This window comes from Corythoichthys intestinalis, chromosome 4 (genome assembly GCF_030265065.1).
Source record: "Corythoichthys intestinalis isolate RoL2023-P3 chromosome 4, ASM3026506v1, whole genome shotgun sequence".
Taxonomy (NCBI): domain Eukaryota; kingdom Metazoa; phylum Chordata; class Actinopteri; order Syngnathiformes; family Syngnathidae; genus Corythoichthys; species Corythoichthys intestinalis.
In genome coordinates this window covers 59851339-59875474 of record NC_080398.1, presented here as the reverse complement: position 1 = coordinate 59875474, position 24136 = coordinate 59851339, and the positions used below count along the sequence as shown (strand labels likewise).

General features: G+C 45.0%; 1 protein-coding gene and 24 non-coding genes across 25 annotated transcripts in view; 1 reads left to right on the top strand and 24 right to left on the bottom strand.

The window, feature by feature from the left end:
- Positions 1 to 24136, top strand: part of tgfb2 (transforming growth factor, beta 2) — a 158117-nt gene that overhangs the window by 84678 nt on the left and 49303 nt on the right. The window lies entirely within an intron of this gene.
- On the bottom strand, positions 4729 to 4802 carry trnai-aau (transfer RNA isoleucine (anticodon AAU)). The gene has a single exon. It is a non-coding gene; the product is annotated as a tRNA-Ile (tRNA).
- Positions 5817 to 5890, bottom strand: trnai-aau (transfer RNA isoleucine (anticodon AAU)). The gene has a single exon. It is a non-coding gene; the product is annotated as a tRNA-Ile (tRNA).
- Positions 8500 to 8573, bottom strand: trnai-aau (transfer RNA isoleucine (anticodon AAU)). The gene has a single exon. It is a non-coding gene; the product is annotated as a tRNA-Ile (tRNA).
- On the bottom strand, positions 9480 to 9553 carry trnai-aau (transfer RNA isoleucine (anticodon AAU)). Its single transcript has one exon. It is a non-coding gene; the product is annotated as a tRNA-Ile (tRNA).
- Positions 9872 to 9945, bottom strand: trnai-aau (transfer RNA isoleucine (anticodon AAU)). The gene has a single exon. It is a non-coding gene; the product is annotated as a tRNA-Ile (tRNA).
- trnai-aau (transfer RNA isoleucine (anticodon AAU)) lies at positions 10543 to 10616 on the bottom strand. The gene has a single exon. It is a non-coding gene; the product is annotated as a tRNA-Ile (tRNA).
- Positions 10944 to 11016, bottom strand: trnai-aau (transfer RNA isoleucine (anticodon AAU)). The gene has a single exon. It is a non-coding gene; the product is annotated as a tRNA-Ile (tRNA).
- Positions 11338 to 11411, bottom strand: trnai-aau (transfer RNA isoleucine (anticodon AAU)). Its single transcript has one exon. It is a non-coding gene; the product is annotated as a tRNA-Ile (tRNA).
- Positions 12318 to 12391, bottom strand: trnai-aau (transfer RNA isoleucine (anticodon AAU)). The gene has a single exon. It is a non-coding gene; the product is annotated as a tRNA-Ile (tRNA).
- Positions 12710 to 12783, bottom strand: trnai-aau (transfer RNA isoleucine (anticodon AAU)). Its single transcript has one exon. It is a non-coding gene; the product is annotated as a tRNA-Ile (tRNA).
- On the bottom strand, positions 13479 to 13552 carry trnai-aau (transfer RNA isoleucine (anticodon AAU)). The gene has a single exon. It is a non-coding gene; the product is annotated as a tRNA-Ile (tRNA).
- trnai-aau (transfer RNA isoleucine (anticodon AAU)) lies at positions 14459 to 14532 on the bottom strand. Its single transcript has one exon. It is a non-coding gene; the product is annotated as a tRNA-Ile (tRNA).
- trnai-aau (transfer RNA isoleucine (anticodon AAU)) lies at positions 14851 to 14924 on the bottom strand. The gene has a single exon. It is a non-coding gene; the product is annotated as a tRNA-Ile (tRNA).
- Positions 15890 to 15963, bottom strand: trnai-aau (transfer RNA isoleucine (anticodon AAU)). The gene has a single exon. It is a non-coding gene; the product is annotated as a tRNA-Ile (tRNA).
- trnai-aau (transfer RNA isoleucine (anticodon AAU)) lies at positions 16589 to 16662 on the bottom strand. Its single transcript has one exon. It is a non-coding gene; the product is annotated as a tRNA-Ile (tRNA).
- trnai-aau (transfer RNA isoleucine (anticodon AAU)) lies at positions 17495 to 17568 on the bottom strand. Its single transcript has one exon. It is a non-coding gene; the product is annotated as a tRNA-Ile (tRNA).
- On the bottom strand, positions 18401 to 18474 carry trnai-aau (transfer RNA isoleucine (anticodon AAU)). The gene has a single exon. It is a non-coding gene; the product is annotated as a tRNA-Ile (tRNA).
- On the bottom strand, positions 18802 to 18874 carry trnai-aau (transfer RNA isoleucine (anticodon AAU)). The gene has a single exon. It is a non-coding gene; the product is annotated as a tRNA-Ile (tRNA).
- Positions 19196 to 19269, bottom strand: trnai-aau (transfer RNA isoleucine (anticodon AAU)). Its single transcript has one exon. It is a non-coding gene; the product is annotated as a tRNA-Ile (tRNA).
- Positions 20176 to 20249, bottom strand: trnai-aau (transfer RNA isoleucine (anticodon AAU)). The gene has a single exon. It is a non-coding gene; the product is annotated as a tRNA-Ile (tRNA).
- On the bottom strand, positions 20568 to 20641 carry trnai-aau (transfer RNA isoleucine (anticodon AAU)). The gene has a single exon. It is a non-coding gene; the product is annotated as a tRNA-Ile (tRNA).
- trnai-aau (transfer RNA isoleucine (anticodon AAU)) lies at positions 21607 to 21680 on the bottom strand. The gene has a single exon. It is a non-coding gene; the product is annotated as a tRNA-Ile (tRNA).
- trnai-aau (transfer RNA isoleucine (anticodon AAU)) lies at positions 22685 to 22758 on the bottom strand. The gene has a single exon. It is a non-coding gene; the product is annotated as a tRNA-Ile (tRNA).
- Positions 23078 to 23151, bottom strand: trnai-aau (transfer RNA isoleucine (anticodon AAU)). The gene has a single exon. It is a non-coding gene; the product is annotated as a tRNA-Ile (tRNA).

Here is a 24136-nt window from a genome sequence, read left to right as displayed (position 1 = left end):
GTTCTTGCATTTCCATTTTAAGTATTGCAAGTACTAGTCTCCAACACAGTATTTGAACTGACAGTTTAAAATCCTTTTAGTACAAAATGGCCCACACTCTGGCAGGGGACAGCAAATATTATAATACATAATACATTATAAAAAGCTATATACTATATAAATACAAGATCACAACAAAACCTGTATTTTTTCAAAGCAGTTAAAAAACATCCAGTGGCCTTAGGTAAATAAAGGTGTAAAAATATGTACTTTACAGTTCTTGCATTTCTATTTTAGGTATTGCAACTTTTCCAACACTATTTGAATTGACAGTCTAAAGTCTCCATAAGTGCAAATAAGAATATTATAATTTAAAAATAATAATAGAATATATAAATTCAACATTACAATGAAACGTGTCTTTGTCAAAGTTGTTTAAAAAATAATAATAATAATAATACGTCACTGGCCATAGTTAAATAGCCAGGCAGAATAAATATGTGCATTACAGTTCTTGCATTTTCACAAGTTAAAAGCCCGCAGTTCATCGACGAGAAGGGCAGACCCAGATGGCGTCTGCAGCAGGGGCTTGTTTGAGTCCGACACAGGACAAATGGAACCACTCCATTGAACAAATTTTCTTTGTCAAATGATCCAAGAAGAGAGATGGTGACAAATCGGGATGTGTTGTCAGCAGGTTTACCTAGGAACACAACAGGTAGGTGAGTCGTAGTAGGCGAGCATTGCTACCGAGGCAGATTTACACAACGGTGTAAAAAAAGAAAAACGTATTGAAACCAAAAGTGGATAAATCGTTCAACTTACAAGAGTAGAGATGACAGGAACACACTCTCATTCCAGCAGAAATATGATCATAAGAAATGCTTTTCCGACGAACCGCTGCAATCCAGCCATCCGTCGTACCTTCGTGATCTGATATTTGGTCCTCCATGCAGGAAAACGGTGAAAAGTGAGTCCATTTTTCCTAACCCCTTTTTTTGTCGTAGGAGATGCTGTTGCACCCGGTAACGCAACAATAAGCACCCATATTTTCTTTCTAAAACACCGAAAGAGTTAGCTTAGCACTACCACACGTTACAATCCGCATTGACTCTGCCGAACCGGAAGTAAATCATATTGCCAGCATGGAGGCGCGTCCAAACAGTGACGTAGTACGTCCCATTCCCTATTAATTGAAGAAGAGTGTTGGTTCACCGGTTCCCATTGATGGCACTGGACATCCAATTCATTTTGAGTGGACGTCTATTGATATTAATAGCACTGAAACTACAGCATTCACAGCAAGTGCTTTGTGGGCATTTTCAGGTCACTTCCTGTTCATTTTAGAGCAATTACAGGTCACTTCCTGTTGAATCTGACTCAGTGCCTTTTCATTTGGGGACATTCTGGGGTCAATCCCTTTTCAGTAAACCAAAATCAACAGAAAGTGACTTGTAAATACCTCAAAATCAACTGGAAGTGGCTCGTAAATGCGTCAACAGGGAAAGGAAATGACCGAAAATCAACAGGAAATGCCCCCAAATTAAATTGTTGCCTGGCATTGGCTGCCACTGACAGTCGTCGATGTCCAGTCTGGTTAAAGTGGGAGGGACGGGAGGGAATTAACGGTGCCACCCTCCCACTTCAAATTGATTGGACGTCTACTAGTGTAGACTCATTCCAATTCACAGCAGAAGGATGAAAGCTTATTTTTCTGTTTATTTGTTGTTTTGTAGAATGAGTTCTATTTCAGTGAAAATAAATTAGCATTTTTCAGAAACTGTTCGACATGTTTTGTTCTTATATATTTATATAGTGTATATTATATTTTAAGGCCTTACAAATGTCTTAGAAATCATTAAATTTGACTTTTAAAAGGGTGCAAGAATCTTGTTCTACAACCCCAGAGGCTTGCGAAATTTAGTTTGAAAGGTGCTGATTCTGAAACCCTATGGGAGGCTGTACCCCGGCAGTAGTGACGGTTTTGTGGCAAACTATGAACGCATCCTATAGTAGAGGTGCCGGTTTCATCATAGCATTCTGTCCGCACAGATCACGGCCGAGGGAACCTTGATAAATATGGTTTCTTGGAAGTTTGGGACACTCAAAAAATGACTCTCACACCTCCAGTTGCTCAGCTAAATGAGATCTCGATGTACGTTTGTCTGGAAATGTCGTTAACAACAACAAAAAACGCATGGCTGTTGCAATCTCTCCTACTCCTTAAAATAACACTGTGTTTTCATGTGCAACAATTCGAATTGATCGAGAGCCAGGCGAGTGGGCCGAGTTCTAGCGGCGACGAAGCCGAGCAAAGTCGCTAACGGCCGGATTAAATGACGACTGGCAGAGGGGGTGTGGATGTCTCGGGAAAATAAATATGACATAAAGAGGAAGTGGTCATGCTATAAACGTATTGTACTAAACCACAGCTAATGCACATGTATGCATTTCAATATCATTTGTATACTGTTCGCTTGATTAAACTCCAATACTCATGCACGAGTTCAAATGCACTGTTCGCAATGTGGCGCCGGACATCAATGGAAAGTAACTTCAAAACGCGCCTGTAACAGCGATGAAGCAAATTTATTATATTTTCCTCCATAAATAATTTATATTTTTCTTTGATACTTCAAAATACTTCCAAACCGCAGAATGTTGGATGTGAGCCAGTAGTTTTACTTCTCACCGTGTTTTGATGACGTCATCACAAGAAGTCTACGGTTCTTCACACTATTAGGTGGTAAACTTTCTGTCTTTTAACTGAAAACCGAAGATGCAATTTGAGCTATTTTTGGCCAAAGGTTTTCAGCGCCGAATTTTTGGTCTAATCCCGAGTTGTTTCAGTTGGAAAAACATCATTTTTCACTTGTTAAAAGCAGTTTTCGGTAAAATGTTTGAATACTCACCTGGTCCTCTCCACTTTCGTGATCTGCTCAATCCACCAAGATCCACTTTGTCGGACAGAAATTTATTATATTTGTTTGTGCTTCGTTTGTGCTGTAAAAATTTTCAACGGTTTTGTAGCTATTCAACTTTTAATTTTAGTGATGATGTTATGCAGCCCCCTCATCTACGGTGGAATGGAACCGCAATGGTGCCGTTTTGTTTGTGCTGGTTTGTACTGTAAAAAGTTTCATTTGTGCTACAAAAGTTTTGCAGTTATTAAAAATGGGTTTGTATAAATAAAATGTTTAATATCTATAAAACCGTAGTAGCACAAAGGATAGTTTTCACTGCACAAACGATAGGTAATATTTTCGGGTTAAACAGCGTGGGGGGGGGGGGGGACTGTGGATGATCTCAAAAAACAAATGAACACCAGTTATAAACCACCTATAAAAGAATTTTTAATATCTCAAAAATGATAGCAGCACAAACAAAAGTTTTTACAGCACAAGCCAGCACAAACGTATCACAAACCATTGACATAATTTTTAGGTAAATCTATGTCTGATGGTGTATGAGGTATCCATTCATGAGGTATACTACATATTATGAGTGTGCTTGTATTGAATGTAAAAAAGTGTGAGTTATTCACAGTGTGGATTGGAGTGTGTGAAACCTTCCAAGTCAACCTCTGCTCAATGCAACCAGTGTTGTTAAAGTACAGCGCGCTCATTCATGTCGGCCCGAAGCGGTTTGTGTAAAAGGTTTCATTTTATTCCCCCTGGAGTTGGAAGCTAGATTTCTTTGTTAATACATGGGACGGGAACCAACAAGAGCCTTGTTAGTCTTGGCTTATCAAGATACTGATGCTGACTCTTTTAGGGGTGGGAACCTCTTGGTAATACATGATACGATACAATTTGCGATACAGGCTCACGATAACGATGATCTCACGATATGACAATACAACAATTATTGATCCATGGGTCAGGACATCATTCTAGGATATTCTACAAAATGACAAATTAACCGAAAAATAAGCTATTTTGATCCTTCTGCTGTGAATTACAAAATGTTTATCCCTCGTAGACATCCAATCTGTTTGAAGTGGAAGGGATGGCAGTCAATGTTCTCTGTAAGCTGGGCATGTATGCAATCGCGCACTGCTTGCACAAACTCACTGCAGAAAATTCAATGGAAATTAAATGGAAACGTATTTTAGCGTCACTAGGACTATTGTCAGCGCCGCAGTGATGTGTCAGCTGGACACTCCTATTGGTGCGCTTGATACGGCAACGCTTACGCTCTTATTGGTGCGTTCGATACAACAACGCAAAACTTTTATTAGTGCGTTTGATACCACAACGCGGCGCTCCCATTGGTGGGTTACTACACCACCATTGTATATAGTTGTGAGGTGCATGAGCTGGGTGGGTGCGGACAAAAATAAAGACCGAAAAGTGACCTAGACTCCTGTGCTGAGCAATGAAGCAACATTCCTCTGCCAATTTTTGCAAGCGTTACAGTATTAATTAACATCTAATTTAGAACAGATATAGTGCAGTTAATTAGTCCAGTGGTCCCTGTGACGGCCCTGGTCATTTAACTGTTGTTGTATTTTGAGAAGCCTCCAGTCAGCTGATCAGCTCATACACGTCGGACCAAACTAAGCACCATGTACTGGACAGCAATAGCAAATTGGGTCTAATCATTCTAATGGATACAAGGCTTAATACAGGTCTGGAACAAGCACAGCATGATTGCAACAAACCAATTCTTAAGCAGAGTATTGCTTTCTTCTGTCCAATATTGTCCTGGCAGATCAGAGATATATCTCTTGTTGAAAACCACACATCATGGCCCATACGGGGGTTGAATCCGTGACCTTGGCTTTATTAGCACCATGCTCTGACCAACTGAGCTAACCGGCCATGCCTAGCAGTAAAAAGCACATACATACACATCGGACCAGACCGCCCACCATGTACTCGACAGCAATAGCAAAACAGGGCAAATCATTCTCATGGATTGGCCATGTACTGGGGCGAAAGCACATACACGTCGGACCAAACTAAGCACCATGTACTCCACAGCAATAGTCAAACGTGGCAAATCATTCTCATGGACTGGCCATGTACTGGGACGAAAGCACATACACATCAGACCAGACTACCTACCATGTACTCGACAGCAATAGCAAAACGGGGCAAATGATTCTCATTTATTGGCCATGTACTGGGGCGAAAGCACATACATGTCGGACCAAATAAAGCACCATGTAATCGACAGCAATAGAAAAAGGGGGCTAATCATTCTCATGAATACAAGGCTTGATACAGGTCTGGAACAAGCACAGCATGATTGCGACAAACCACTTCTTAAGCAGAGAATTGCTTTCTTCCGTCCAATATTGTCCTGGCTGATCCGAGGTTTAGCTCTTGTTGAAAACCACACACCCCAGCCCGTACGGGGGTTGAACCAGTGACCTTGGCGTTATTAGCACCATGCGCTGACCAACTGAGATAACCGGCCATGTCCTGTGATAAAATGCACATACACGTGGGACCAAACCACCCACCATGTACTCGACAGCAATAGCAAAACGGGGCGAATAATTCTCATGGACTGGCCATGAACTGGAGCGAAAGCACATACACATCGGACCAGACTACCCACCATGTACTCGACAGCAATAGCAAAACGGGGCAAATCATTCTCATTTATTGGCCATGTACTGGGGCGAAAGCACATACACGTCAGACCAAACTAAGCATCATGTAGTCGACAGCAATAGCGAAAGTGGGCTAATCATTCTCATGGATAGAGGTCTGGAACAAGCACAGCATGACTGCAACAAACCAGTTCTTAAGCAAAGTATTGCTTTCTTCTGTCCAACATTGTCCTGGCAGATCGGAGGTATAGCTCTTGTTGAAAACCACACATCATGGCCTGTACGGGGGTTGAACCCGTGACCTTGGCATTATTAGCACCATGCTCTGACCAACTGAGCTAATCGGCCATGTCCTGTGGTAAAGCGCACATACACATCAGACCAGACTACCTACCATGTACTCGACACCAAGAGTAAAACGGGGGGAATCATTCTCATGGATTGGCCATGTACTGGGGCGAAAGCACATACACGTCAGACCAAACTAAGCACTATGTACTCGACAGCAATAGCAAAACGGGGCGAATCATTCTCATGGATTGGCCATGTACTGGGGCGAAAGCACATACACGTCGGACCAGACTACCCACCATTAGGCATGTGCCGGTTACCGGTTTCACGGTTTACCGTGGTGTGAAAACGTCGCGGTTTCAAAACCACTAAAATTTTCCGTCAGACCGTAGGACAGTATTCGCTATTTTTCTTGTGTCAAAAATGCAGCCAGAAGCGGCTTGGCGCAGCAGCGCTCACCCCCTCCCGTTTGTTGCTGTGTGTGAGAGTGACGCTATCGGCTACACAGCCAGCTAACCCAAAAACAATTACTCCAAACATAAGGCGTACTGTTCTTCAATTTATTGAGCTCTCAAATCGTGGTAAGTTTAATATACAAAATGAATACATTTATAATGTTGTACAATTAGATTTTTCCATGTGAGTAGCTTCCACAGATTAGCACCATGGGAAAAGTTCGCTAAAAACAAAACACACATTTTCCTTTCAAATTCAATATACAAACTAAGTAAAAGCTTACAAAGATGAATGTTAGCCTAGGCTCAGCTGGGAGAGCAACTTCGTTGAGTGTTACAGCCGCAGAGTGAGAAAACAAGCTTGATTCGCTTGAATGAAGGGGAAAAAGTGATAGCATCAAAGATCGCGAATTGTGAACGATGGTCTTGCCCTAAGCACAAATCCACGTTTGCTGGATCAAGGTAAGGTCTCACTCCCAATGTGTTTTTTTTTTTTTTTTTTTTTTGATGAAACCTTTCCACAACAATATTGTCATTTTAACTAACTTATACATTTTTACCTAACTTATGAATTCCTTATGTTCTTTTTAACACAAAGGCATGACATCATGTAGACTAGAGTTGACACAGTGGCTGAAAATGGCGAAACTTCACTTAAGCTTTTCCACCCTCAAAAAAATATCATGCAGTATAAATCTTTAAAAATTTTTATTCAGAAGTGTTTTTACTTTATAGAAATTATTTTGTTCTTGCTGTAATCTTGTGCAAATTGAGCTGTGGCTGTGAGTATAGTCTATAAGTTATATTTATTTTAATTTTATTTCAAATATTTTTTTATTGATTATTTATTTTAACAATATATTCATGTTCCAATTTGCAACTATGGTCTGGAAAAAAAAAGTCCTTTTTTGGGGGGCTATAATTGCAATACCGTGAAACCGCGGTATTTTTGCTCATGGTTATCGTACCGTCAAAATCTCATACCGGCACATGCCTACCCACCATGTACTCGACAGCAATAGCAAAACGGGGAAAATCATTCTCATTTACTGGGTCGAAAGCACATACATGTCGGCCCAAACTAAGCACCATGTAATCGACAGTAATAGCAATAGGGGGCTAATCATTGTCATGGATACAAGGCTTGATACAGGTCTGGAACAAGCACAGCATGATTGCAACAAACCACTTGTTAAGCAGAGAATTGCATTCTTCCGTCCAATATTGTCCTGGCCGATCCGAGGTTTAGCTCTTGTTGAAAACGCACATACACATCGGACGAAACTAAGCACCATGTACTCGACAGCAAAAGCAAAACGTGGCAAATCATTCTATTGGATTGGCCATGTACTGGGGCGAAAGCACATACACTTCGGACCAAACTAAGCACCATGTACTCGACAGCAATAACAAAACAGGGCGAACCATTCTCATGGTTACAAGGATTTATACAGGTCTGGAACAAGCACAGCTTGTTTGCAACAAACCAGTTCTTATGTAGAGTATTGCTTTCTTCTGTCCTATACAGTCCTGGCAGATCGGAGCTATAGCTCTTGTTTAAAACCACACACCATGGCCCGAACCCGTGACCTTGGCGTTATTAGCACCACGCCCCATGTACTGGGGCGAAAGCACATACATGTCGGGCCAAACTAAGCACCATGTAACCGACAGCAATAGCAAAAGGGGGCTAATCATTCTCATGGATACAAGGCTTGATACAGGTCTGGAACAAGCACAGCATGATTGTCCAATATTGTCCTGGCAGATCCGAGCTTTAGCTCTTGTTGAAAACCACACATCACACATACACGTCGGACCAAATTAAGCACCATGTAACCGACAGCAATAGCAAAAGGGGGCGAATCATTCTCATGGATTGGCCATGTACTGGGGCGAAAGCTCATACACATCGGACCAGACTACCCACCATGTACTCGACAGTAATAGCAAAACGGGGCAAATCATTCTCATTTATTGGCCATGTACTGGGGCGAAAGCACATACACGTCGGACCAAACTAAGCACCATGTACTCGACAGCAATAGCAAAATGGGGCTAATCATTCTCATGAATACAAGGCTTGATACAGGTCTGGAACAAGCACAGCATGATTGCGACAACCAACTTGTTAAGCAGAGAATTGCATTCTTCTGTCCAATGTTGTCCTGGCAGATGGGAGCTATAGCTCTTGTTGAAAACCACACATCATGGCCCGTACGGGGGTCGAACCCGTGACCTTGGCGTTATTAGCACCACGCTCTGACCAACTGAGCTAACCGGCCATGTCCTGTGGTAAAGCGCACATACGCGTCAGACTAGACTACCCACCATGTACTCGACACCAAGAGTAAAACGGGGGGAATCATTCTCATGGATTGGCCATGTACTGGGGCGAAAGCACATACACGTCAGACCAAACTAAGCACTATGTACTGGACAGCAATAACGAAACAGGGCGAACCATTCTCATGGTTACAAGGATTTATACAGGTCTGGAACAAGCACAGCTTGTTTGCAACAAACCAGTTCTTACGCAGAGTATTGCTTTCTTCTGTCCTATACAGTCCTGGCAGATCGGAGCTATAGCTCTTGTTGAAAACCACACATCACACATACACGTCGGACCAAATTAAGCACAATGTAACCGACAGCAATAGCAAAAGGGGGCTAATCATTCTCATGGATACAAGGCTTGATACAGGTCTGGAACAAGCACAGCATGATTGTCCAATATTGTCCTGGCAGATCCGAGCTTTAGCTCTTGTTGAAAACCACACATCACACATACACGTCGGACCAAATTAAGCACCATGTAACCGACGGCAATAGCAAAAGGGGGCGAATCATTCTCATGGATTGGCCATGTACTGGGGCGAAAGCTCATACACATCGGACCAGACTACCCACCATGTACTCGACAGCAATAGCAAAACGGGGCAAATGATTCTCATTTATTGGCCATGTACTGGGGCGAAAGCACATACACGTCGGACCAAACTAAGCACCATGTACTCGACAGTAATAGCAAAATGGGGCTAATCATTCTCATGAATACAAGGCTTGGTACAGGTCTGGAACAAGCACAGCATGATTGCGACAAACCACTTCTTAAGCAGAGAATTGCTTTCTTCCGTCCAATATTGTCCTGGCTGATCCGAGGTTTAGCTCTTGTTGAAAACCACACATCATGGGCCGTACGGGGGTCGAACCCGTGACCTTGGCGTTATTAGCACCACGCTCTGACCAACTGAGCTAACCGGCCATGTCCTGTGGTAAAACGCACATACACATCGGACGAAACTAAGCACCATGTACTCGACAGCAAAAGCAAAACGTGGCAAATCATTCTCATTTTTTGGCCATGTACTGGGGCAAAAGCACATACACGTCGGACCAAACTAAGCACCATGTAATCGACAGCAATAGCAAAAGGGGGCTAATCATTCTCATGAATACAAGGCTTGATACAGGTCTGGAACAAGCACAGTATGATTGCGACAAACCACTTGTTAAGGACCAATACTGTCCAATATTGTCCTGGCAAATGGGAGCTATAGCTCTTGTTGAAAACCACACATCATGGCCCGTACGGGGGTCGAACCCGTGACCTTGGCGTTATTAGCACCACGCTCTGACCAACTGAGCTAACCGGCCATGTCCTGGGGTAAAACGCACATACACATCGGACGAAACTAAATACCATGTACTCGACAGCAATAGCAAAACGTGGCAAATCATTCTATTGGATTGGCCATGTACTGGGGCGAAAACACATACACTTCTGACCAAACTCAGCACCATGTACTCGACAGCAATAACAAAACAGGGCGAACCATTCTCATGGTTACAAGGATTTATACAGGTCTGGAACAAGCACAGCTTGTTTGCGACAAACCAGTTCTTATGCAGAGTATTGCTTTTTTCTGTCCTATACAGTCCTGGCAGATCGGAGCTATAGCTCTTGTTGAAAACCACACACCATGGCCCGAACCCGTGACCTTGGCGTTATTAGCACCACGCCCCATGTACTGGGGCGAAAGCACATACATGTCGGGCCAAACTAAGCACCATGTAACCGACAGCAATAGCAAAAGGGGGCTAATCATTCTCATGGATACAAGGTTTGATACAGGTCTGGAACAAGCACAGCATGATTGCGACAACTAACTTGTTAAGCAGAGAATTGCATTCTTCCGTCCAATATCGTCCTGGCCGATCCGAGGTTTAGCTCTTGTTGAAAACCACACATCTTGGCCCGTACGGGGGTCGAACCCGTGACCTTGGCGTTATTAGCACCACGCTCTGACCAACTGAGCTAACCGGCCATGTCCTGTGGTAAAACGCACATACACATCGGACGAAACTAAGCACCATGTACTCGACATAAATAGTAAAACGGGGCAAATCATTCTCATTTATTGGCCATGTACTGGGGCGAAAGCACATACACGTCGGACCAAACTAAGCACCATGTACTCGACAGCAATAGCAAAATGGGGCTAATCATTCTCATGAATACAAGGCTTGATACAGGTCTGGAACAAGCACAGGATGATTGCAACAAACCACTTCTTAAGCAGAGAATTGCTTTCTTCCGTCCAATATTGTCCTGGCTGATCCGAGGTTTAACTCTTGTTGAAAACCACAAAGCATGGCCCGTACGGGGGTTGAACCCATGACATTGGCGTTATTAACACCATGCTCTGCCAACTGAGCTAACCGGCCATGTCCTGTGGTAAAGCGCACATACACATCGGACCAGATTACCCACCATGTACTCGACAGCAATAGCAAAACGGGGCGAATCATTCTCATGGATTGGGCATGTACTGGGGCAAAAGCACATACACGTCGCACCAAACTAAGCACCATGTACTCGACAGCAATAGGAAAAGGGGGCTAATCATGAATACAAGGCTTGATACAGGTCTGGAACAAGCACAGCATGATTGCTACAATCCACTTCTTAAGCAGAGAATTGCTTTTTTCTGTCCAATATTGTCCTGGCAGATGGGAGCTATAGCTCTTGTTGAAAACCACACATCATGGCCCGTACGGGGGTCGAACCCGTGACCTTGGCGTTATTAGCACCACGCTCTGACCAACTGAGCTAACCGGCCATGTCCTGTGGTAAATCACACATACACGTCAGACTAGACTACCCTCCATGTACTCGACACCAAGAGTAAAACGGGGGGAATCATTCTCATGTATTGGCCATGTACTGGGGCGAAAGCACATACACGTCAAACCAAACTAAGCACTATGTACTCGACAGCAATAACAAAACAGGGCGAACCATTCTCATGGTTACAAGGATTTATACATGTCTGGAACAAGCACAGCTTGTTTGCAGCAAACCAGTTCTTATGCAGAGTATTGCTTTCTTCTGTCCTATACAGTCCTGGCAGATCGGAGCTATAGCTCTTGTTGAAAACCACACATCACACATACACGTCGGACCAAATTAAGCACCATGTAACCGACAGCAATAGCAAAAGGGGGCTAATCATTCTCATGGATACAAGGCTTGATACAGGTCTGGAACAAGCACAGCATGATTGTCCAATATTGTCCTGGCAGATCCGAGCTTTAGCTCTTGTTGAAAACCACACATCACACATACACGTCGGACCAAATTAAGCACCATGTAACCGACAGCAATAGCAAAAGGGGGCGAATCATTCTCATGGATTGGCCATGTACTGGGGCGAAAGCTCATACACATCGGACCAGACTACCCACCATGTACTCGACAGCAATAGCAAAACGGGGCAAATCATTCTCATTTATTGGCCATGTACTGGGGCGAAAGCACATACACGTCGGACCAAACTAAGCACCATGTACTCGACAGCAATAGCAAAAGGGGGCTAATCATTCTCATGAATACAAGGCTTGGTACAGGTCTGGAACAAGCACAGCATGATTGCGACAAACCACTTCTTAAGCAGAGAATTGCTTTCTTCCGTCCAATATTGTCCTGGCTGATTCGAGGTTTAGCTCTTGTTGAAAACCACACATCATGTCCCGTACGGGGGTTGAACCCGTGACCTTGGCGTTATTAGCACCACGCTCTGACCAACTGAGCTAACCGGCCATGCCCTGTGGTAAAACGCACATACACATCGGACGAAACTAAGCACCATGTACTCGACAGCAAAAGCAAAACGTGGCAAATCATTCTCATTTTTTGGCCATGTACTGGGGCAAAAGCACATACACGTCGGACCAAACTAAGCACCATGTAATCGACAGCAATAGCAAAAGGGGGCTAATCATTTTCATGAATACAAGGCTTGATACAGGTCTGGAACAAGCACAGTATGATTGTGACAAACCACTTGTTAAGGACCAATATTGTCCAATATTGTCCTGGCAAATGGGAGCTATAGCTCTTGTTGAAAACCACACATCATGGCCCGTACGGGGGTCGAACCCGTGACCTTGGCGTTATTAGCACCACGCTCTGACCAACTGAGCTAACCGGCCATGTCCTGGGGTAAAACGCACATACACATCGGACGAAAGTAAGCACCATGTACTCGACAGCAATAGCAAAACGTGGCAAATCATTCTATTGGATTGGCCATGTACTGGGGCGAAAACACATACACTTCGGACCAAACTCAGCACCATGTACTCGACAGCAATAACAAAACAGGGCTAATCATTCTCATGGATACAAGGCTTGATACAGGTCTGGAACAAGCACAGCATGATTGTCCAATATTGTCCTGGCAGATCCGAGCTTTAGCTCTTGTTGAAAACCACACATCACACATACACGTCGGACCAAATTAAGCACCATGTAACCGACAGCAATAGCAAAAGGGGGCGAATCATTCTCATGGATTGGCCATGTACTGGGGCGAAAGCTCATACACATCGGACCAGACTACCCACCATGTACTCGACAGCAATAGCAAAACGGGGCAAATCATTCTCATTTATTGGCCATGTACTGGGGAGAAAGCACATACACGTCGGACCAAACTAAGCACCATGTACTCGACAGCAATAGCAAAATGGGGTTAATCATTCTCATGAATACAAGGCTTGATACAGGTCTGGAACAAGCACAGCATGATTGCGACAACCAACTTGTTAAGCAGAGAATTGCATTCTTCTGTCCAATGTTTTCCTGGCAGATGGGAGCTATAGCTCTTGTTGAAAACCACACATCATGGCCCGTACGGGGGTCGAACCCGTGACCTTGGCGTTATTAGCACCACGCTCTGACCAACTGAGCTAACCGGCCATGTCCTGTGGTAAAGCGCACATACGCGTCAGACTAGACTACCCACCATGTACTCGACACCAAGAGTAAAACGGGGGGAATCATTCTCATGGATTGGCCATGTACTGGGGCGAAAGCACATACACGTCAGACCAAACTAAGCACTATGTACTGGACAGCAATAACGAAACAGGGCGAACCATTCTCATGGTTACAAGGATTTATACAGGTCTGGAACAAGCACAGCTTGTTTGCAACAAACCAGTTCTTACGCAGAGTATTGCTTTCTTCTGTCCTATACAGTCCTGGCAGATCGGAGCTATAGCTCTTGTTGAAAACCACACATCACACATACACGTCGGACCAAATTAAGCACAATGTAACCGACAGCAATAGCAAAAGGGGGCTAATCATTCTCATGGATACAAGGCTTGATACAGGTCTGGAACAAGCACAGCATGATTGTCCAATATTGTCCTGGCAGATCCGAGCTTTAGCTCTTGTTGAAAACCACACATCACACATACACGTCGGACCAAATTAAGCACCATGTAACCGACGGCAATAGCAAAAGGGGGCGAATCATTCTCATGGATTGGCCATGTACTGGGGCGAAAGCTCATACACATCGGACCAGACTACCCACCATGTACTCGACAGCAATAGCAAAACGGGGCAAATGATTCTCATTTATTGGCCATGTACTGGGGCGAAAGCACATACACGTCGGACCAAACTAAGCACCATGTACTCGACAGTAATAGCAAAATGGGGCTAATCATTCTCATGAATACAAGGCTTGGTACAGGTCTGGAACAAGCACAGCATGATTGCGACAAACCACTTCTTAAGCAGAGAATTGCTTTCTTCCGTCCAATATTGTCCTGGCTGATCCGAGGTTTAGCTCTTGTTGAAAACCACACATCATGGCCCGTACGGGGGTCGAACCCGTGACCTTGGCGTTATTAGCACCACGCTCTGACCAACTGAGCTAACCGGCCATGCCCTGTGGTAAAACGCACATACACATCGGACGAAACTAAGCACCATGTACTCGACAGCAAAAGCAAAACGTGGCAAATCATTCTCATTTTTTGGCCATGTACTGGGGCAAAAGCACATACACGTCGGACCAAACTAAGCACCATGTAATCGACAGCAATAGCAAAAGGGGGCTAATCATTCTCATGAATACAAGGCTTGATACAGGTCTGGAACAAGCACAGTATGATTGCGACAAACCACTTGTTAAGGACCAATATTGTCCAATATTGTCCTGGCAAATGGGAGCTATGGCTCTTGTTGAAAACCACACATCATGGCCCGTACGGGGGTCGAACCCGTGACCTTGGCGTTATTAGCACCACGCTCTGACCAACTGAGCTAACCGGCCATGTCCTGGGGTAAAACGCACATACACATCGGACGAAACTAAGCACCATGTACTCGACAGCAATAGCAAAACGTGGCAAATCATTCTATTGGATTGGCCATGTACTGGGGCGAAAACACATACACTTCGGACCAAACTCAGCACCATGTACTCGACAGCAATAACAAAACAGGGCGAACCATTCTCATGGTTACAAGGATTTATACAGGTCTGGAACAAGCACAGCTAGTTTGCGACAAACCAGTTCTTATGCAGAGTATTGCTTTCTTCTGTCCTATACAGTCCTGGCAGATCGGAGATATAGCTCTTGTTGAAAACCACACACCATGGCCCGAACCCGTGACCTTGGCGTTATTAGCACCACGCCCCATGTACTGGGGCGAAAGCACATACATGTCCGGCCAAACTAAGCACCATGTAACCGACAGCAATAGCAAAAGGGGGCTAATCATTCTCATGGATACAAGGCTTGATACAGGTCTGGAACAAGCACAGCATGATTGTCCAATATTGTCCTGGCAGATCCGAGCTTTAGCTCTTGTTGAAAACCACACATCACACATACACGTCGGACCAAATTAAGCACCATGTAACCGACAGCAATAGCAAAAGGGGGCGAATCATTCTCATGGATTGGCCATGTACTGGGGCGAAAGCTCATACACATCGGACCAGACTACCCACCATGTACTCGACAGCAATAGCAAAACGGGGCAAATCATTCTCATTTATTGGCCATGTACTGGGGCGAAAGCACATACACGTCGGACCAAACTAAGCACCATGTACTCGACAGCAATAGCAAAATGGGGTTAATCATTCTCATGAATACAAGGCTTGATACAGGTCTGGAACAAGCACAGCATGATTGCGACAACCAACTTGTTAAACAGAGAATTGCATTCTTCTGTCCAATGTTGTCCTGGCAGATGGGAGCTATAGCTCTTGTTGAAAACCACACATCATGGCCCGTACGGGGGTCGAACCCGTGACCTTGGCGTTATTAGCACCACGCTCTGACCAACTGAGCTAACCGGCCATGTCCTGTGGTAAAGCGCACATACGCTTCAGACTAGACTACCCACCATGTACTCGACACCAAGAGTAAAAGGGGGGAATCATTCTCATGGATTGGCCATGTACTGGGGCGAAAGCACATACACGTCAGACCAAACTAAGCACTATGTACTGGACAGCAATAACGAAACAGGGCGAACCATTCTCATGGTTACAAGGATTTATACAGGTCTGGAACAAGCACAGCTTGTTTGCAACAAACCAGTTCTTACGCAGAGTATTGCTTTCTTCTGTCCTATACAGTCCTGGCAGATCGGAGCTATAGCTCTTGTTGAAAACCACACATCACACATACACGTCGGACCAAATTAAGCACAATGTAACCGACAGCAATAGCAAAAGGGGGCTAATCATTCTCATGGATACAAGGCTTGATACAGGTCTGGAACAAGCACAGCATGATTGTCCAATATTGTCCTGGCAGATCCGAGCTTTAGCTCTTGTTGAAAACCACACATCACACATACACGTCGGACCAAATTAAGCACCATGTAACCAAACCACTTCTTAGGCAGAGAATTGCTTTCTTCCGTCCAATATTGTCCTGGCTGATCCGAGGTTTAACTCTTGTTGAAAACCACAAAGCATGGCCCGTACGGGGGTTGAACCCATGACCTTGGCGTTATTAACACCATGCTCTGACCAACTGAGCTAATCGGCCATGTCCTGGGGTAAAACGCACATACACATCGGACGAAACTAAGCACCATGTACTCGACATAAATAGTAAAACGGGGCAAATCATTCTCATTTATTGGCCATGTACTGGGGCGAAAGCACATACACGTCGGACCAAACTAAGCACCATGTACTCGACAGCAATAGCAAAATGGGGCTAATCATTCTCATGAATACAAGGCTTGATACAGGTCTGGAACAAGCACAGGATGATTGCAACAAACCACTTCTTAAGCAGAGAATTGCTTTCTTCTGTCCTATACAGTCCTGGCAGATCGGAGCTATAGCTCTTGTTGAAAACCACACATCACACATACACGTCGGACCAAATTAAGCACCATGTAACCGACGGCAATAGCAAAAGGGGGCGAATCATTCTCATGGATTGGCCATGTACTGGGGCGAAAGCTCATACACATCGGACCAGACTACCCACCATGTACTCGACAGCAATAGCAAAACGGGGCAAATCATTCTCATTTATTGGCCATGTACTGGGGCGAAAGCTCATACACATCGGACCAGACTACCCACCATGTACTCGACAGCAATAGCAAAACGGGGCAAATCATTCTCATTTATTGACCATGTACTGGGGCGAAAGCACATACACGTCGGACCAAACTAAGCACCATGTACTCGACAGCAATAGCAAAATGGGGCTAATCATTCTCATGAATACAAGGTTTGATACAGGTCTGGAACAAGCACAGCATGATTGCGACAACTAACTTGTTAAGCAGAGAATTGCATTCTTCCGTCCAATATCGTCCTGGCCGATCCGAGGTTTAGCTCTTGTTGAAAACCACACATCTTGGCCCGTACGGGGGTCGAACCCGTGACCTTGGCGTTATTAACACCATGCTCTGACCAACTGAGCTAATCGGCCATGTCCTGGGGTAAAACGCACATACACATCGGACGAAACTAAGCACCATGTACTCGACATAAATAGTAAAACGGGGCAAATCATTCTCATTTATTGGCCATGTACTGGGGCGAAAGCACATACACGTCGGACCAAACTAAGCACCATGTACTCGACAGCAATAGCAAAATGGGGCTAATCATTCTCATGAATACAAGGCTTGATACAGGTCTGGAACAAGCACAGGATGATTGCAACAAACCACTTCTTAAGCAGAGAATTGCTTTCTTCTGTCCTATACAGTCCTGGCAGATCGGAGCTATAGCTCTTGTTGAAAACCACACATCACACATACACGTCGGACCAAATTAAGCACCATGTAACCGACGGCAATAGCAAAAGGGGGCGAATCATTCTCATGGATTGGCCATGTACTGGGGCGAAAGCTCATACACATCGGACCAGACTACCCACCATGTACTCGACAGCAATAGCAAAACGGGGCAAATCATTCTCATTTATTGGCCATGTACTGGGGCGAAAGCTCATACACATCGGACCAGACTACCCACCATGTACTCGACAGCAATAGCAAAACGGGGCAAATCATTCTCATTTATTGACCATGTACTGGGGCGAAAGCACATACACGTCGGACCAAACTAAGCACCATGTACTCGACAGCAATAGCAAAATGGGGCTAATCATTCTCATGAATACAAGGTTTGATACAGGTCTGGAACAAGCACAGCATGATTGCGACAACTAACTTGTTAAGCAGAGAATTGCATTCTTCCGTCCAATATCGTCCTGGCCGATCCGAGGTTTAGCTCTTGTTGAAAACCACACATCTTGGCCCGTACGGGGGTCGAACCCGTGACCTTGGCGTTATTAGCACCACGCTCTGACCAACTGAGCTAACCGGCCATGTCCTGTGGTAAAACGCACATACACATCGGACGAAACTAAGCACCATGTACTCGACATAAATAGTAAAACGGGGCAAATCATTCTCATTTATTGGCCATGTACTGGGGCGAAAGCACATACACGTCGGACCAAACTAAGCACCATGTACTCGACAGCAATAGCAAAATGGGGCTAATCATTCTCATGAATACAAGGCTTGATACAGGTCTGGAACAAGCACAGGATGATTGCAACAAACCACTTCTTAAGCAGAGAATTGCTTTCTTCCGTCCAATATTGTCCTGGCTGATCCGAGGTTTAACTCTTGTTGAAAACCACAAAGCATGGCCCGTACGGGGGTTGAACCCATGACATTGGCGTTATTAACACCATGCTCTGCCAACTGAGCTAACCGGCCATGTCCTGTGGTAAAGCGCACATACACATCGGACCAGATTACCCACCATGTACTCGACAGCAATAGCAAAACGGGGCGAATCATTCTCATGGATTGGGCATGTACTGGGGCAAAAGCACATACACGTCGCACCAAACTAAGCACCATGTACTCGACAGCAATAGGAAAAGGGGGCTAATCATGAATACAAGGCTTGATACAGGTCTGGAACAAGCACAGCATGATTGCTACAATCCACTTCTTAAGCAGAGAATTGCTTTTTTCTGTCCAATATTGTCCTGGCAGATGGGAGCTATAGCTCTTGTTGAAAACCACACATCATGGCCCGTACGGGGGTCGAACCCGTGACCTTGGCGCTATTAGCACCACGCTCTGACCAACTGAGCTAACCGGCCATGTCCTGTGGTAAATCACACATACACGTCAGACTAGACTACCCTCCATGTACTCGACACCAAGAGTAAAACGGGGGGAATCATTCTCATGTATTGGCCATGTACTGGGGCGAAAGCACATACACGTCAAACCAAACTAAGCACTATGTACTCGACAGCAATAACAAAACAGGGCGAACCATTCTCATGGTTACAAGGATTTATACATGTCTGGAACAAGCACAGCTTGTTTGCAGCAAACCAGTTCTTATGCAGAGTATTGCTTTCTTCTGTCCTATACAGTCCTGGCAGATCGGAGCTATAGCTCTTGTTGAAAACCACACATCACACATACACGTCGGACCAAATTAAGCACCATGTAACCGACAGCAATAGCAAAAGGGGGCTAATCATTCTCATGGATACAAGGCTTGATACAGGTCTGGAACAAGCACAGCATGATTGTCCAATATTGTCCTGGCAGATCCGAGCTTTAGCTCTTGTTGAAAACCACACATCACACATACACGTCGGACCAAATTAAGCACCATGTAACCGACAGCAATAGCAAAAGGGGGCGAATCATTCTCATGGATTGGCCATGTACTGGGGCGAAAGCTCATACACATCGGACCAGACTACCCACCATGTACTCGACAGCAATAGCAAAACGGGGCAAATCATTCTCATTTATTGGCCATGTACTGGGGCGAAAGCACATACACGTCGGACCAAACTAAGCACCATGTACTCGACAGCAATAGCAAAAGGGGGCTAATCATTCTCATGAATACAAGGCTTGGTACAGGTCTGGAACAAGCACAGCATGATTGCGACAAACCACTTCTTAAGCAGAGAATTGCTTTCTTCCGTCCAATATTGTCCTGGCTGATTCGAGGTTTAGCTCTTGTTGAAAACCACACATCATGTCCCGTACGGGGGTTGAACCCGTGACCTTGGCGTTATTAGCACCACGCTCTGACCAACTGAGCTAACCGGCCATGCCCTGTGGTAAAACGCACATACACATCGGACGAAACTAAGCACCATGTACTCGACAGCAAAAGCAAAACGTGGCAAATCATTCTCATTTTTTGGCCATGTACTGGGGCAAAAGCACATACACGTCGGACCAAACTAAGCACCATGTAATCGACAGCAATAGCAAAAGGGGGCTAATCATTCTCATGAATACAAGGCTTGATACAGGTCTGGAACAAGCACAGTATGATTGCGACAAACCACTTGTTAAGGACCAATATTGTCCAATATTGTCCTGGCAAATGGGAGCTATAGCGCTTGTTGAAAACCACACATCATGGCCCGTACGGGGGTCGAACCCATGACCTTGGCGTTATTAGCACCACGCTCTGACCAACTGAGCTAACCGGCCATGTCCTGGGGTAAAACGCACATACACATCGGACGAAACTAAGCACCATGTACTCGACAGCAATAGCAAAACGTGGCAAATCATTCTATTGTATTGGCCATGTACTGGGGCGAAAACACATACACTTCTGACCAAACTCAGCACCATGTACTCGACAGCAATAACAAAACAGGGCGAACCATTCTCATGGTTACAAGGATTTATACAGGTCTGGAACAAGCACAGCTTGTTTGCGACACACCAGTTCTTATGCAGAGTATTGCTTTCTTCTGTCCTATACAGTCCTGGCAGATCGGAGCTATAGCTCTTGTTGAAAACCACACACCATGGCCCGAACCCGTGACCTTGGCGTTATTAGCACCACGCCCCATGTACTGGGGCGAAAGCACATACATGTCGGGCCAAACTAAGCACCATGTAACCGACAGCAATAGCAAAAGGGGGCTAATCATTCTCATGGATACAAGGCTTGATACAGGTCTGGAACAAGCACAGCATGATTGTCCAATATTGTCCTGGCAGATCCGAGCTTTAGCTCTTGTTGAAAACCACACATCACACATACACGTCGGACCAAATTAAGCACCATGTAACCGACAGCAATAGCAAAAGGGGGCGAATCATTCTCATGGATTGGCCATGTACTGGGGCGAAAGCTCATACACATCGGACCAGACTACCCACCATGTACTCGACAGCAATAGCAAAACGGGGCAAATCATTCTCATTTATTGGCCATGTACTGGGGCGAAAGCACATACACGTCGGACCAAACTAAGCACCATGTACTCGACAGCAATAGCAAAATGGGGTTAATCATTCTCATGAATACAAGGCTTGATACAGGTCTGGAACAAGCACAGCATGATTGCGACAACCAACTTGTTAAGCAGAGAATTGCATTCTTCTGTCCAATGTTGTCCTGGCAGATGGGAGCTATAGCTCTTGTTGAAAACCACACATCATGGCCCGTACGGGGGTCGAACCCGTGACCTTGGCGTTATTCGCACCACGCTCTGACCAACTGAGCTAACCGGCCATGTCCTGTGGTAAAGCGCACATACGCGTCAGACTAGACTACCCACCATGTACTCGACACCAAGAGTAAAACGGGGGGAATCATTCTCATGGATTGGCCATGTACTGGGGCGAAAGCACATACACGTCAGACCAAACTAAGCACTATGTACTGGACAGCAATAACGAAACAGGGCGAACCATTCTCATGGTTACAAGGATTTATACAGGTCTGGAACAAGCACAGCTTGTTTGCAACAAACCAGTTCTTACGCAGAGTATTGCTTTCTTCTGTCCTATACAGTCCTGGCAGATCGGAGCTATAGCTCTTGTTGAAAACCACACATCACACATACACGTCGGACCAAATTAAGCACAATGTAACCGACAGCAATAGCAAAAGGGGGCTAATCATTCTCATGGATACAAGGCTTGATACAGGTCTGGAACAAGCACAGCATGATTGTCCAATATTGTCCTGGCAGATCCGAGCTTTAGCTCTTGTTGAAAACCACACATCACACATACACGTCGGACCAAATTAAGCACCATGTAACCGACTGCAATAGCAAAAGGGGGCGAATCATTCTCATGGATTGGCCATGTACTGGGGCGAAAGCTCATACACATCGGACCAGACTACCCACCATGTACTCGACAGCAATAGCAAAACGGGGCAAATCATTCTCATTTATTGGCCATGTACTGGGGCGAAAGCTCATACACATCGGACCAGACTACCCACCATGTACTCGACAGCAATAGCAAAACGGGGCAAATCATTCTCATTTATTGGCCATGTACTGGGGCGAAAGCACATACACGTCGGACCAAACTAAGCACCATGTACTCGACAGCAATAGCAAAATGGGGCTAATCATTCTCATGAATACAAGGCTTGATACAGGTCTGGAACAAGCACAGCATGATTGCGACAACCAACTTGTTAAGCAGAGAATTGCATTCTTCCGTCCAATATCGTCGTGGCCGATCCGAGGTTTAGCTCTTGTTGAAAACCACACATCTTGGCCCGTACGGGGGTCGAACCCGTGACCTTGGCGTTATTAGCACCACGCTCTGACCAACTGAGCTAACCGGCCATGTCCTGTGGTAAAACGCACATACACATCGGACGAAACTAAGCACCATGTACTCGACATAAATAGTAAAACGGGGCAAATCATTCTCATTTATTGGCCATGTACTGGGGCGAAAGCACATACACGTCGGACCAAACTAAGCACCATGTACTCGACAGCAATAGCAAAATGGGGCTAATCATTCTCATGGCTTGATACAGGTCTGGAACAAGCACAGGATGATTGCAACAAACCACTTCTTAAGCAGAGAATTGCTTTCTTCCGTCCAATATTGTCCTGGCTGATCCGAGGTTTAACTCTTGTTGAAAACCACAAAGCATGGCCCGTACGGGGGTTGAACCCATGACCTTGGCGTTATTAACACCATGCTCTGACCAACTGAGCTAATCGGCCATGTCCTGGGGTAAAACGCACATACACATCGGACCAGATTACCCACCATGTACTCGACAGCAATAGCAAAACGGGGCGAATCATTCTCATGGATTGGGCATGTACTGGGGCAAAAGCACATACACGTCGCACCAAACTAAGCACCATGTACTCGACAGCAATAGGAAAAGGGGGCTAATCATGAATACAAGGCTTGATACAGGTCTGGAACAAGCACAGCATGATTGCTACAATCCACTTCTTAAGCAGAGAATTGCTTTTTTCTGTCCAATATTGTCCTGGCAGATGGGAGCTATAGCTCTTGTTGAAAACCACACATCACACATACACATCGGACCAGATTACCCACCATGTACTCGACAGCAATAACAAAACAGGGCGAACCATTCTCATGGTTACAAGGATTTATACATGTCTGGAACAAGCACAGCTTGTTTGCAGCAAACCAGTTCTTATGCAGAGTATTGCTTTCTTCTGTCCTATACAGTCCTGGCAGATCGGAGCTATAGCTCTTGTTGAAAACCACACATCACACATACACGTCGGACCAAATTAAGCACCATGTAACCGACAGCAATAGCAAAAGGGGGCTAATCATTCTCATGGATACAAGGCTTGATACAGGTCTGGAACAAGCACAGCATGATTGTCCAATATTGTCCTGGCAGATCCGAGCTTTAGCTCTTGTTGAAAACCACACATCACACATACACGTCGGACCAAATTAAGCACCATGTAACCGACAGCAATAGCAAAAGGGGGCGAATCATTCTCATGGATTGGCCATGTACTGGGGCGAAAGCTCATACACATCGGACCAGACTACCCACCATGTACTCGACAGCAATAGCAAAACGGGGCAAATCATTCTCATTTATTGGCCATGTACTGGGGCGAAAGCACATACACGTCGGACCAAACTAAGCACCATGTACTCGACAGCAATAGCAAAAGGGGGCTAATCATTCTCATGAATACAAGGCTT